Source organism: Eurosta solidaginis, chromosome X, assembly GCF_040869045.1.
Source record: "Eurosta solidaginis isolate ZX-2024a chromosome X, ASM4086904v1, whole genome shotgun sequence".
In the NCBI taxonomy this organism is placed as follows: domain Eukaryota; kingdom Metazoa; phylum Arthropoda; class Insecta; order Diptera; family Tephritidae; genus Eurosta; species Eurosta solidaginis.
In genome coordinates this window covers 100506598-100522598 of record NC_090324.1, presented here as the reverse complement: position 1 = coordinate 100522598, position 16001 = coordinate 100506598, and the positions used below count along the sequence as shown (strand labels likewise).

The 16001-nt window shown below is 34.3% G+C and overlaps 1 protein-coding gene across 10 annotated transcripts in view; it reads right to left on the bottom strand.

Moving 5' to 3' along the window:
• The window catches only part of bt (projectin protein bent), a 3328983-nt gene that overhangs the window by 456132 nt on the left and 2856850 nt on the right, over positions 1–16001 (bottom strand). The window lies entirely within an intron of this gene.

Below are 16001 nucleotides of genomic sequence, written 5' to 3'. Positions count from 1 at the left end.
AGTATTTTAAGAGGGAGTAGGCCATAGTTATTTGGGTGGACGCCTTCTAGGGATATCGCCATAAAGGTGGACCAGGGCTGACTCTAGAATTTGTTTGTACGATATGGGTATCAAATGAAATGTGTTAATGAGTATTTTAAAAGGGCGGGGGCCTTAGTTCAATAGGTGGACGCCTTTTCGAGATATCGCCATGAAGGTAGACCAGGGGTGACTCCAGAATTTGTCTGTACGATTTGAGTATCAAATGAAAGGTGTTAATGAGTATTTTAAAAGGGAGTGGGCCTTAGTTCTATAGGTGGACGCCTTTTCGAGATATCGCCATAAAGGTGGACCAGGGGTGACTCTAGAATTTGTTTGTACGATATGGGTATCAAATGAAAGGTGTTAATGAGTACTTCAAAAGGGAGTGTTGGTAGTTGTATATGTGAAGGCGTTTTCGATATATTGATCAAAATGTGGACCAGGGTGACCCAGAACATAATCTGTCGGGTACCGCTAATTTATTTATATATGTAATACCACGAACAGTATTCCTGCAAAGATTCCAAGGGCTTTTGATTTCGCCCTGCAGAACATTTTCATTTTCTTCTACTTAATATGGTAGGTGTCACACCCATTTTTCAAAGTTTTTTTCTAAATTTTTAAAAAAATTATTATTGGCCTTTAACCTTTAAAATTTATTAAACTATTTTATGAGCTCGAGGCCTTATCCAAATAAAAAACGCAGTATAATAATTTTATAAAAAACGCAGTATAAATATTTCACATTTGTCTGTATAACATACTCAATTGTTCCTGATGATGACTTCAGACTGAAGTCGAAATATCGAATATAAAATAAAAATACAAATATAAAATATTTATACTGCCTTTTTTATTTGGATAAGGCCTCGAGCTCATAAAATAGTTTAATAAGTTTTTTTCTAAAGTTATATTTTGCGTCAATAAACCAATCAATTACCATGTTTCATCCCTTTTTTCGTATTTGGTATAGAATTATGGCATTTTTTTCATTTTTCGTAACTTTCGATATCGAAAAAGTGGGCGCGGTCATAGTCGGATTTCGGCCATTTTTTACACCAATACAAAGTAAGTTCAGATAAGTACGTGAACTGAGTTTAGTAAAGATATGTCGATTTTTGCTCAAGTTATAGTGTTAACGGCCGAGCGGAAGGACAGACGGTCGACTGTGTATAAAAACTGGGCGTACCTTCAACCGATTTCGCCCTTTTTCACAGAAAACAGTTTTCGTCCTAGAATCTAAGCCCCTACCAAATTTCACAACGATTGGTAAATTTTTGTTCTGACTTATGGTATTAAAAGTATTCTAGACAAATTAAATGAAAAGGGCGGAGCCACGCCCATTTTGAAATTTTCTTTTATTTTTGTATTTTATTGCACCATATCATTACTGGAGTCGAATGTTGACATAATTTACTTATATACTGTAAAGATATTAAATTTTTTGTTAAAATTTTACTTAAAAAAAATTTTTTTTTAAAGAGGGCGTGGTCGTTCTCCTATTTTGCAAATTTTTATTAAGCATACATATAGTAATAGGAGTAACGTTCCTGTCAAATTTCATCAACGACTGCCAAATTACAGCTTGCAAAACTTTTAAATTACCTTCTTTTGCCACGCCCATTGTCAAAAATTTTACTAGTTTTCTATTCTTCGTCATAAGTTCAACTCACCTGCCAAGTTTCATCGCTTTAGCCGTCTTTGGTAATGAATTATCACACTTTTTCGGTTTTTCGAAATTTTCGATATCGAAAAAGTGGGCGTGGTTATAGTCCCATATCGTTTATTTTAAACAGCGATCTGAGATGAGTGCCCAGGAACCTACACACCAAATTTCATCAAGATACCTCAAAATTTACTCAAGTTACCGTGTTAACGGACAGACGGACGGACGGACATGGCTCAATCAAATTTTTTTTCGATACTGATGGTTTTGATATATGGAAGTCTATATCTATCTCGATTCCTTTATACCTGTACAACCAACCGTTATCCAATCAAAGTTAATATACTCTGTGAGCTCTGCTTAACTGAGTATAAAAAGGATGTACTTATTAGCCTCACAAAATAATGCTGCAAACACTCACGAGCTGATGCCCGTAAGACTAGCTAACACGATACTTAGCAGTTATTAACAAGTAAGGAAGGCTAAGTTCGAGTGTAACCGAACATTACATACTTAGCTGAGAGCTTTGGAGACAAAATAAGGGAAAATCACCATTTAGCAAAATTAACCTAGGGTAACCCTGGAATGTGCTTTTATGACATGGGTTTCAAATGGAAGGTATTAAAAAGTATTTTAAAAGGGAGTGGGCCTTAGTTCTATAGGTGGACGCCTTTTCGAGATATCGCCATAAAGGTGGACCAGAGGTGACTCTCGAATGTGTTTGTACGATATGGGTATCAAATGAAAGGTCTTAATGAGTATTTTAAAAGGGAGTGGACCGTAGTTCTATAGGTGGACGCCATTCCAGGATATCGCCATAAAGGTGGACCAGGGGTGACTCTAGAATGTGTTTGTACGATATGGGTATCAAATGAAAGGTGTTAATGATTATTTAAAACGTAGTGGGCCTTAGTTCTATAGGTGGACGCCTTTTTCAGACATCGCCATAAGGGTGGACCAGGGGTGACTATAGAATGTGTGTTGTACGATATGGGTATCAAATGAAAGGAGTTAATGATTATTTAAAACGTAGTGGGCCTTAGTTCGATAGGTAGATGCCTTTTTGAGACATCGCCATAAAGGTGGACCAGGGGTGACTCTAGAATGTGTGTTGTACGATATGGGTATCAAATGAAAGATGTTAATGAGTATTTAAAAAAGAGTGGGCCTTAGTGCTATAGGTGGACGCCTTTTCGAGATGTCGCCATAAAACTGGACCAGGGTTGACTCTAGAATGTGTTTGTACGATATGGGTATTCAAAGAAAGGTGTTAAGGATTATTTAAAATGTAGTTGGCCTTAGTTCTATAGGTGGACGCCTTTTTGAGACATCGCCATAAGTGTGGACCAGGGGGGACTCTAGAATGTGTTTGTACGATATGGGTATCAAATTAAAGGTATTAATGAGGGATCTAAAAGGGAGTGGCCCTTAGTTGTATATGTGAAGGCGTTTTCGAGATATCGACCAAAATGTGGACCAGGGTGACCCAGAATATCATCTGTCGGGTACCGCTTATTTATTTATATATGTAATACCAAGAACAGTATTCCTGCCAAGATTCCAAAGGCGTTTGATTTCGCCCTGCAGAACTTTTTCAATTTCTGCTACTTAATATGGCAGGTGTCACACCCATTTTACAAATTTTTTTCTAAAGTTATATTTTGCGTCAATAAACCAATCCAATTACCATGTTTCATCTCTTTTTTCATATTTGGTATAGAATTATGGCATTTTTTTTTCATTTTTCGTAATTTTCGATATCATAGTCGGATTTCGGCCATTTTTTATACCAAAAAAAGTGAGTTCAGATAAGTACGTGAACTGAGTTTATTAAAGATATATCGATTTTTGTTCAAGTTACCGTGTTAACGGCCGAGCGGAAGGACAGACGGACGACTGTGTATAAACCTATTTCGCCCATATTCACAGAAAAGAGTTAACGTCATAAAATCTATGCCCCTACCAAATTTCACAAGGATTGGTAAATTGTTGTTCGACTTATGGCATTAAAACTATTCTAGACGAATTAAATGAAAAAGTGCGGAGCCAGGCCCATTTTGAATTTTTTTTTTTATTTTTGTATTTTATTGCACCATATCATTACTGGAGTTGAATGTTGACATAATTTACTTATATACTGTATAGATATTCACTTTTTTGTTAAAATTTAACTTTTATAAAAATTTTTTTTTAACAGTGGGCGTGTTCGTAATCCGATTTTGCTAATTTTTACTTAGCACACATATAGTAATAGGAGTAACGTTCCTGCCAAATTTCATCATGATATCTGCAACGACTGCCAAATTACAGGTTCAAAACTTTGAAATTACCTTCTTTTAAAAGTGGGCGGTGCCACGCCCATTGTCAAAAATTTTACTGATTTTCTTTTCTGTGTTATAAGATCAACCCACCTAACAAGTTTCATCGCTTTAGCCGTCATGGTAATGAATTATCGGACTTTTTCGGTTTTTCGAAATTTTCGATATCGAAAAAGTGGGCGTGGTTGTAGTCCGATTACGTTCATTTTAAATAGCGATCTGAGATGAGTGCCCAGGAACCAACATACCAAATTTTATCAAGATACCTCAAAATTTACTCAAGTTATCGTGTTTATGGACGGACGGACGGGCATGGCTAAATTAATTTCTTTTTTCGCCCAGATCGTTTTGATATATAGAAGTCTATATCTATCTCGATTAGTTTATGCCGTTACTTATTACCGTTATGCGAACAAAGTTAATATACTCTATAAGCTCTGCTCAGCTGAGTATTAAAAACATCTTAATATTATCCAAAGAGATCCAAATTATCATATAAGATTGCAGATTACAAATAAATGAACGAGGTAAACTAATTTGGCATCCGTTTTTTCAAAGTAAAATAAATAAAAAATGTAAGGCGCAATAACCTCCAAAGAGATTTTAGGCCGAGCTTTTCTTTAAATTTTCCTCGTGCTTCTTTTAATTTTTCCCACAAATTGGAGGGACGCGACCTACATATTTTTAGATGACTCCAAAAGGCGTCTGCGAGGTGGATGGGGTTTCCATGTCACTCGGAGTGCTTACCAAATCACTGCCAATGGGCGTCCCGCTTAGAAAAACTTCCTTCTAATTGAAAAGATTTGTCTTAAATTTTCATGGTGGTATGCCTAGGGCGTGAACCCAGGATCTTCGCTGTGGTAGGCGGAATGGGATATTTATTATATATCCAATCTTGACAATTTTTTCGGACAATAACGTATGTCATATATGGGTATATTTAGGCCAAGTGTTCTCACTCGAAAAACTCCCAAATCCACCAAAGTTAGGTTGAACTGGCCGGTCCATGAGGACCTCACATAGACTGAATGAGTCCGTTATGTTACCAGAAGTTTGTGTAAGGGTAAAATACCCTAAATCATCTTTTATAAACCATCTGGCAACATCGCAACATCGTTGCTCACAATGACATATTTAATTGTGAATACCATAAACAGAAAGAATAAAAGACACCATAATATGTTATAAGCTATTGTAATATAGCATGTAAGAGTGAATAAGATATATGTGTGGGGTGAAACATGAAAATGACGATTGGCAATGATGGCTCGGCATTTTCATGTTTCACCGCCATCAGTATAAATTATGACTTCGTGTATTAAAAACGTGTGACTCTTGATTGTAATAAAAAAAGCACTTATAATCGAAAAGTTAATTTGTTTCGGTGTTCCTTTCTTTATAAAAGATTAATGTGGCGTAGAAGACCGCCGCGGAATTAAGTTTCATACAATGGCCACAATCTGGAGGAGGCGACCTCCTAGGAGAAGCCAGCACATGGGGTAGCAAGTCCAACCATGTCGGTAGGTGGAGGTAACATGGCGACCGTGAGGCTGGAGCCCGGTCATTTCAATTTCGGCGAGTGGTATGTAGAGTGGTGTTCAAAAAGTGGCAGTGGGTGATAGGAATTTTTGGAAGAATTAATATTGTATAATAAACTAAAACTAAAACTACGACCAATTAAAACAGAACTAATATAAAAATCGGTTAAATAATAAAATTACAAATAAATAAAACAGAAGTAATACAGAGCTAATTGTAGAAAAGAAAATTTTCGATTAAAATCAAACTAATACTACGCTTAAGGGAAGCAGAAATAATACAAAGGAAAAATCATTTGAAATAATAAAATCACCTAAAGAAAAAATACAAATAAATTATTCGGAGGAAATACGAAATTCAATACTTTAATAAAAGGAAAATTTTTAAGAAATCAACTAATTCTACGACTAATTCAACAGAAATAATATAAAAATCTTTTAAATAACATAATGTACTAAAAACTACAAATAAATAATACAGAGGTAATACAAAAATAAATATCCAATTGTAGGAAAGAAAATGTTTAATAGAAATAAAACTAATACAAGGACTAAATTCTACAGAGATAAAACAAAATCTTTAAATTAATAAAACCAACTAAAAACTAAAAAAAAAAAATATAACGGAGATAATATAAAAGCAAAAACGAGGAATATTTTTATAAAACATATCGCTTTTAAGTAACGGAATCTAAAACCCACGCCACTAGACAACTGTAAAACATCGTCATTTTTAAACACCACCACCACCGCCAGCAGCAACAATATCGGCAGCGACTTCGGCAGCAGATACAACTCCGGCAGCAGTAGCATTGGCGACATCAGCGGCAGCCATCATTTTAGCAGCAGCGAAGCAGTACAATAAGTATATTATATATATGTATTTAACATTTTTTAACATTTTTTCTTTAAACGTATATATATATGTATATTAAAAATTTAAATTTTTTATTAAATTCGGTGCCTTCGCATTTCAATTAAAATAATTTCATATAAATTTTGGATTTTTGATATAACAGTGGTTTGTGAAAAACCAATTGAATTTTTTTATAAACGGTGGTTTGTTAAAAACCAATTAACTTTTTTGATATATGCGGTTGTTCCGTTAAAAATCAATTAACTTTTTTGATATATGCGGTGGTTCCGTTAAAAACCAATTAACTTTTTTGACATATGCGGTGGTTCCGTGAAAAAACCAACTAAGATTTTTTTGATATATGCGGTGGTTCCGTGAAAAACCAAATTAGATTTTTTTTGAATAAAGCGGTGCGTGCGTGATTACCTTATTTTGAGATTTTTACCAATTCATACTTACATACTTTTGAGCCATTTTGAATTCAATTACTTTTTTTTACAGATTTTTCATACAAGTATACTGCAGTTTCAATTAATTCTTCCAATAGAAGTGTTAAATATTTCTGGAGCGACTATTCACCCGCAAATCAGTTCCGTTTTACAAAATTTTTTTTCTTTTTCCTCAACATTTCAGCTTCAAATATAAATTCAGATATTCAAACAAGTGCTTCATTAATTTCATAGTTTGAACTGAATTCTTTTTGCTACTCCGATAACTACATATGTACCTAAGAAGTGATAAGCAAGTGCAAAAAAATTCAGACCCAGAATCCGATTCCGATAATTCAGCCTCAAGCTACGAAAGTTTAGCTTCATCTGCGACCGAAGAAATCACAAACCAGGAAAATAGATTTTCTTTGTAAACAGATTTTCCAGGCTTCGAAGATTCTTCCAGTAAAAATTTACCTTCTAATCCAGCTTCAAATCTTAACGATTCAAATAGTGTAAAATTAACTTCAACTTCTTATACTTTAAAATTATATCTTAACGACTCAAATAGTACAACCTTAGTTAATCCTTCTTCTAACGTACACCCAGATCTTAACGATCAAATTAGTGCAAACCTGCCTCACCTCCCTCTAATTAAGCTTCAGATCTTACCGATCAAATCATGGCAACACCTGAGGAAAAGAGAATTTTCATTAACACATGTGCTAATTTTATTAGAGAAAACTACAGTAGTGATCCCCTAGCCCTTGAAACTTTTATAGACAAAATTGAATTACTTGAACAGTTCACTACTGCAGATTTAACTAATACCTTTATAGCGTTTTTAACCCTTCTGCTATGTTTGGGTCAATTTGACCCAATTTTAAGTAAAATCTAACGAAATTCCTAGGTTTATCTTATCGAATCGTGCTGATTCTTTTTGCACTTGTTTAGTGCATCAAGTAGAACAGGTTAACATGCTAATTGAAAAATATAGTTTTATTATTACAGGAAAGTTCTAAATATGTTTTTGTCACACTTATTGCGTTGGTGGGTCAATTTGACCCACGTAGTGCTTTAGTTTACTTCTGCCATATCTCATTGCATATTTCGATCAAAAATTATTGAATATTATTTATTAGACAATTTTGGCCAGCATCACGGTGAAATTATATTATTTCACCATGGCCAGCCCTATTTCTATCGATTATCGATAGCTTCATAAGTATTACGAAAACTGGGAATCCCCGTTTTATGAAAGGAGCAATTTCCACATCGCTCAGTTACAATTCTGTTTTCATACAGAGAGAAGCTTCTATATTTAAAAAAAAAAAAATAATTGTAGGAAGATTTTACATAATGTCTGAGAGAAAGAAGGTAAGTAACATTCTTTTCATTTGTTGCTATAATTTATTTTTATGAAAATTCGCTTTTCATGAAAAGATAATAAGTACTGAAGAAATTATAAATGCTGATGAGGAGGACTGTTTTGACGACAGTGATGATGATGAAGATTTTGTACCCATACCAGAAGAAGAAGCCGAGGATTCAAACATTTCTACAGCGAAGAAGATATTGTGCTTGAGGATTGTAATGCGACAGAAGAAGTCAACCTAGGAACTAATTTATCAAAGGATAAAAGTGTTCTCTGGTATGATCAACCACCTTCAATTTCAAAAGGAAGAATCCCTGGTAATCAGATTTTATCTCATTCGCCTGGGCCATCGAAACGTGCTATTTCCATGGTTACAGACATCAAGTCATCGTTTGATATATTTATTCCTTCGAGTATAAAAAACACGATTATTGAAATGAGCAATGCCAAAGGATTGGAACTTTTTGGAGACAATCGGAGACTCATAGATATGACAGAATTAGAAGCATACCTAGGATTACAAATATTGGCTGGAGTGTTAAAATCACACGGTGAGAGCCTACTTCATTTGTGGGTTGAAAACAATGGCAGACCAATTTTCCGGGCAACAATGAGTGTGGAAAGTTTCATGAACATATCACGGTGCCTTCGTTTCGACTCGACTCAAGATAGGGAAGAAAGAAGGCAACGCGATAAGCTAGCTCCATTAAGAAATGTTTAGGATCAATGGAATCGCCAGCCAAAAACATTTTATCATCTACACGAAAATGTAACAATCGATGAGCAGTTAGTGCCTTTTCGTGTCGTTGCTGCTTCAGACAATACATTCCGTCAAAGCCCGCGAAATACGGCTTAAAAATATATGATCTATGTGATGCAACAAGCAAGTATGCCTCGAACATGGAAGTTTATTTAGGACGAACAAGAAATACAGAACCAGAAAGGAACCAAGGTAATGCCTATCATGAACCTAAATTATATTTATATAAAAGGTTTTGTGATATGCACATATAAACTATACCATCTTATCTTTCCTTTCTTTATGCGAACGTGTTGTTCTTTCCCTATCAGAAGCTCTTCCCAAGGGTCACACTATAACATGCGATAATTTTTTTACCACGTACAATCTCGCAATGAATTTACTTCGCCGAAATATTACTTTGGTGGGAACTGTGAGAAAGAACAAAGATTTTCTGCCGAAAAAATTATCGACGTTAAAAAAAATAACGTTTTACGAAAATGTTACTATTGTGTCGTACGTCCCCAATAAATATAATTTTGTCGTTGCATTAAGTTCGCTCCACCATTCAGCACTTGTAAGTGATGAAATCAAAAAAAACCTCAAATAATATTATACTACAATAAAACTAAAGCTGGTGTGGATGCACTTGATCAACTAGTAGCTAATTATACGTGCAAACATCAGACCAAACGTTGGCCAGTTGCGTTGTTTTCAAATATGATAGATATATCGGCATACAATGCATATGTTATTTGGACAGAATTAAACCCATCTTGGAACTCTAAAAAGCTTTATAAATGCAGAATTTTTCTAGAAGAAATTGCAAAGCAAGAATATTGTCAAAAATATGCAAGAAAATAATAAATCCCCAGAAGCGGCCTTGCCTTCGCGTGTTTCTCCCACGCATGAATCTGCTAAAAAACGTCAACGTTGTTTATTCTGCCATCACACAAAAAATTCAAATAAATATTCAACGGTATGCACCACGTGCCAAAAATTTGTTTGCAAGGAACATAGCAGCTTAGTTTGCAAAAACTGCCGCTAAAACATCTATGTATACATTTATTTATCTTTTATTTAAATTGACCCAAAACATCAAACGTGTAATTTTTTCCTAACATAGCAGAAGGGTTAAAATCAAAACTTGAGGGTAAAGCCCGTGAAGCAGTACCAAGGCAAGTAACTTCAATTAATGAAATCAAAGTAGCTCTACGTAGTAGGATCAAACCAGACAACTCGAAAGTTGTAGCAGGAAAAATTGCAGCGTTGCAAGTTAGTAACAAGAATTATACAGATCTTGCCAAAAAAGTTGAAGACTTAGCTGACTCACTTGAGCGGTTATTGAAGGGATCACTAAAGCGAAAACTCATGAAATGGCAGTCGAACAAACTGTTAACGTGTGTCGTTTAAACGCAAAATCCAATTTAGTCAAAACCATTTTAGCATCAACGGCATTTACTGATCCCAAGGACGTAGTAGCGAAATTAATTGTAGAACAAAATAACAAAGTAACTGAGCGTTAGGTTTTAGCTTTTCGATCCCGTGGTAACAATACATTCAGAAATTCACGGGGTAGTTATCGAGGTTTTTACCCAAATCGCAGCTATACTGGTTATAGAAATAATAGCTCATTTTCATACAACGGCAACCGTAACGGCAACAATAGTCAAAGATATAGGAATTATAACGGAAATAGATACCAAACTAACAACAATAGTAATACACGTCCAAATTCCAATTCAAATACAAATAGCAGTAACAATAGAAGTAACAATTCAAGATCATCCAACGGTAGAGGTAGAAACTACAAACTACAAACGTTCGCGCTTTAAACGCGAGTGCCCCTCAGGAGCGAACACTGGGGGAGGACGAACTAACCGAGTAAGCGAATTTTCCTCACCAATAGGCATCTATTGTTTAAACCTAAATTATTCAGATTTCATAGAATTACAACTTAACGAGTCACCAAAATTTTGTTCTTTCCTAGTAGACACTCCATCCGACATTTCTCTAATAAAAATATCATGTATAAACAGTAACATAAATACAAACGACATTATTAACATTACCGGTGTCACTTCTAATTCAGTTTCTACTTTAGGTAAAATTACAGCAAATTTAAATTTTTCAAACTTTTCTATTAAACATACTTTACATGTAGTAAATGAAGACTTTAATATTCCATCCGATGGCATACTGGGTAAAGATTTTCTGAAAATTAACAAATGCATTATTAATAATGAAAGAAATAGTATTTCCTTTTGGGTAGGTAATGAAAAAGTCGCAATAACAATCCTGCACGGAACAGAAAGCGACAGTTGTATCATTCCTCCCAGATGTGAAATATTCAAACTTTTTGATTTAGGACATTCACCGAGCCACTTTTCGTGGACTCGCAGGAAATTGAAAAAGGCGTTTTTACAGCTAGGTGCATTGTTAATTCCGGTAACCCAATAATTAAAGTCATAAACACCACAGATGATGTGAAGTATGTGAAAAGAAAAAGTATTCGGACAGAAAAACTTTCAAACTACGATGTCTATACAATTAACAAGACAGAAACAGAAGATAAACGTACGAAAAAACTTATTTCAATTTAAAAAAATCAAATACCTCAACATGCTCATAGTAAACTAATTGACCTTTGCATAGATTATGCCGACATTTTCGCTCTTGACACGGACAAAAAGACTTTAAACAACTTCTACGAGCAAAAATTAAGATTGACAGACAGCGAACCAGTATATGTTAAAAACTATCGATTGCCATACTCTCAACGCGAAGAAGTATATCGCCAAGTAACTAAACTGTTAGACAACGATTTAATTGAACCCAGTTACTCCAATTACAACACTCCTTTGATTGTAGTCCCAAAGAAGGATACTAATGGTCAAAAAGCTTATCGTATTTGCGTAGATCTTCGCGCAGTAAACAAAAAACTCATTGCTAAGAAATTTCCACTAGCTAGAGTTGACGATATTTTAGACAATCTTGGCAGGGCAAAATATTTTTCCACATTAGATCTTTTTTCAGGATTTCATCAAATCCCCTTGCATCCTGACTCACGTGACATTAGTTTTTTCAGCACTGACCGAGGTGCATTTAGATGAAAAGTGCTTCCATTTGTGTTAAATATAGCACCAAATTCATTCTCACGAATGATGACAATAGCTTTTTCGGGTATACCACCCAATGTTTCATTTTTATACGTCGACGATATTATCGCCATAGGTTGTAGTGAAGCACACCATATTAAAAATCTTTCAAAATTTTTCGATACTTGTAGGTCTTTCAATCTCAAACTTAACCCAAATAAATGCAACTTTTTACGACCAGAGGTTACATTTTTAGGTCACAAATGTTCAGCCAAATGTTTGTTGCCAGACGACTCCAAAATAAAGGCAATTAGAAAGTATACAAAACCGACTGATAAAGACGCGGTGCGACGATTCGTCGCGTTTGCAAACTATTACAGACCGTTTATACCTAATTTTGCGTCTCTAGCAGCGCCTCTAAATCGTGGGGGATGTAAAGTGCGAAAGAGCATTTTTATCTCTGAAAGCAGCATTACTTTCACCAAAATTACTCAAATATCCAAATTTTACAAAACAATTCATTATTACGGTTGATGCTTCCACAACTGGATGTGGCGTTATTTTGAGTCAAGAACAGCAAGGCAGTGATTTACCAATTTGTTTCGTTTCTAAAGAATTTAACAAAGCAGAGTAGAAAAAACCATTTATAGAGTTGGAACTCTTAGCTATTTACTTTGCATTCAAGCAATTTCGACCATACGTTTATGACACCCATTTTATTGTAAAGTCAGATCATAGACCTCTAGTATACCTATTCAACATGAAAGACCCCTTTTCAAAACTTTCGAGAATTCGGCTAAAATTAGCGGAATATAACTTTACTATAGTTTATATTAAGGGTAAATCAAACCTTGGTGTTGATGGACTATCGCGTATTACAATCGATGAGATTAAGGAATCGAACAAACAAATTTTAGCAGTACAGACAAGATCAATTACAAAACGGCAAAACGACAATAACCTTCTTAGGAAAACAGACAAAAACGATGAAAAACAATTTACTTTACATGTCTACGACAAATTTTCATTTAATTTTTCAAAAAAGATTTCTCGAATAAGATCTGAAATTACTTACGATAAAAATAATAAAACAACAAATTTGAAAATTTTGGCGCATATTAAACATAAGAAACTCGAGTTACTTAGTTTCAGAGCTTGTTAACGAAGTAATGACTTTAGAGAAATTACTTACAAGGCTTGAATTAGAAGCCGGCAAACGCAAAATTAAGAAAATGTAATGGCCTAAAAATGATATTTTATCCAAACTTTATACTATTAAAAATTTCAAAGATATTGGAAATAAAATTTTAAAATCATTAGAAATTATCTTAACAGATCCAGTGAAGACAGTAACAGATGAGGATACAAATTTAAAGCTAATGCAAATTTAACAAAACGATACCATTTTTAGTGGACATTGCGGCATGAAAAAACTTTACGCAAGATTACGAACAAAATTTTATTGGAAAGATATGACTCGTGATATATGGAAATATATCAAAAGTTGTAATGATTGTCTTTTAAACAAGGTTAAACCTAAAACAAAAGAAAAACTTGTTTTAACGCCAAGGAGTAAACCATTCGATATTCTAGTAATTGACACAATAGGACCCCTACCTGAGTCCAAATATGGTAACAAGTTCGCACTTGCCATGATTTGCGACATGACTAAATACCTGGTAACAGTCGCTGTGTCGGCAAAAATAATCGCTTCAGCAATTTTTGAAGGATTCATTTTAACATACGGCACAATGAATGCCATAAAATCAGAGTTAGGTACAGAATCCAAAAATGAATTATTCGAAGAATTAACTAAACTTTTAAATATTAAACATAACTTTTCAACTGCAAACCATCACGAAACTGTTGGCACAATTGAATGTAATCATAGAGTTTTTAATGAATACTTACGTGCACATTCGAAAGATACTTTTTCTGATTGGGATGTTTATTTAAAATACTTTACTTTCCTACACAACACTACGAGTAGCACAGTTTTCGACAATCAATTTTCGCCTTTCGAGTTAGTTTTTGGGAAAAGGGCAACTTTGGCGAATGAATTAAGTAAGGAAAAAATTGACCCGATCTATAATGTCGGAAAATATGCCAAAGAAGTTAAGTGTAGAATGCAGAAAACGCACAAAATGGCACAAAATTTAATTAATAAAAATAAGTACAAAGTAAAAATCTGTACGATAAAACCGCACGACCGTTAGTTGTCAAAATCGGAGATAAAGTACTTTTACAGAAAGAACCACATCATAAACAGGAAAATATTTATCAAGGTCCGTTTATTATAACTAAAATTAACGAACTTATCTTGTTTGGTTGATTTTCCGACAGGGTGGATAAATGCTGTATATTGGAACGATTTCCGTCATCCCCGTCGTTCTCCAGAACGAAAATTGACACTGATGATGGCACAACGCCGAAACCGGTTTTTCTCAAAACCAAATTTGACAAGGGATGACGGAAAATCGTTCCAATATACATCAAAATTAAAGAACCTAACGTAACTATTTTGGATGAAGTTAAAAGCAAAGAAAAAGTAGTACATAAAAATCGCCTAAGTAGAGTAATTTACAATTTCTTTAATACTTTGATAAAACTTTAAATTTGATTGAAAAATGAATCCAAAATTTTTTTACTAGCATTTTACGCAGCCACGAAGGCTCAAAAACTGTTAAAACAAAAAAAAAAAACAACACAAATTTTGTATATTCAAAGAGAAAAAAAAACCTAGTTCATAAAAATTGTTCATAAATAATAACAAAATAGCATTTCTTAAGTTACAAACAAAAAAAAAAAAAAAACAAAGGAAACAAAAACATATTTCAAAAGCAGCAAAGATTAAAAATGTAAAACTTTAACAAATTTAAGTTGAATATATATTAAAATGTAAATATTTACAAGAGAAAAAAAGAGCAAACAATATGCCTTACTAAATTAAAATCAAATTAATACTGCTAGGTTTCATTCAAACTTCTTCTAATAAACTACCAAAATGTAATTAAAGTTCGAGTATTTAACTTCTAAGTTTTTTTTCAATTAATAATAAAAATGGTTCCTAACCAACGAATTCAAAAGGGGAGGAACATCCTAATGTAAATATATTCGTTTGTTCGCAACAATTTTTACAAGTTTATGGGCAAGAAGAATGTGACAAAACTGATCACTTTGTCAATTCTTCTTTTCCCCAAAAAGGGTGATGTAAGGGTAAAATACCCTAAATCATCTTTTATAAACCATCTAGCAACATCGCAACATCGTTGCTCACAATGACACATTTAATTGTGAATACCATAAACAGAAAGAATAAAAGACACCATAATATGTAATAAGCTATTGTAATATAGCATGTAAGAGTGAATAAGATATATGTGTGGGGTGAAGCATGAAAATGACGATTGGCAATGATGGCTCGGCATTTTCATGTTTCCCCGCCATCAGTATAAATTCTGACTTCGTGTATTAAAAACGTGTGACTCTTGATTGTAATAAAAAAAGAACTTATAATCGAAAAGTTTATTTGTTTCGGTGTTCCTTTCTTTATAAAAGATTAATGTGGCGTAGAAGACCGCCGCGGAATTAAATTTCATACAATGGCCACAATCTGGAGGAGGCGACCTCCTAGAAGAAGCCAGCACATGGGGTAGCAAGGATGGAGTACCACGTCGGTAGGTAGAGGTAACATTTGTTTTAACGACCAAACTGAAAAACCCTAGCAAAAACCAGGGCCTGTGTTATAAAATAACTCCGTCCTCTTGGCAAATACTAGAAGCTTCCTAGGACTTAAGCCACTTGCTGCTTCTAGATCAGACAGCTGTATTACTCCCAATAGCTGGGGTATTGGCAAGCGTAGGGTACGAGCACAGAACGTGCTCGACCGTTTCCGCCTCCAACCCGCACTTCCTACATCTACTATCACCGACCAAATCTACTTTAAAGGCATGTGAAGCCAG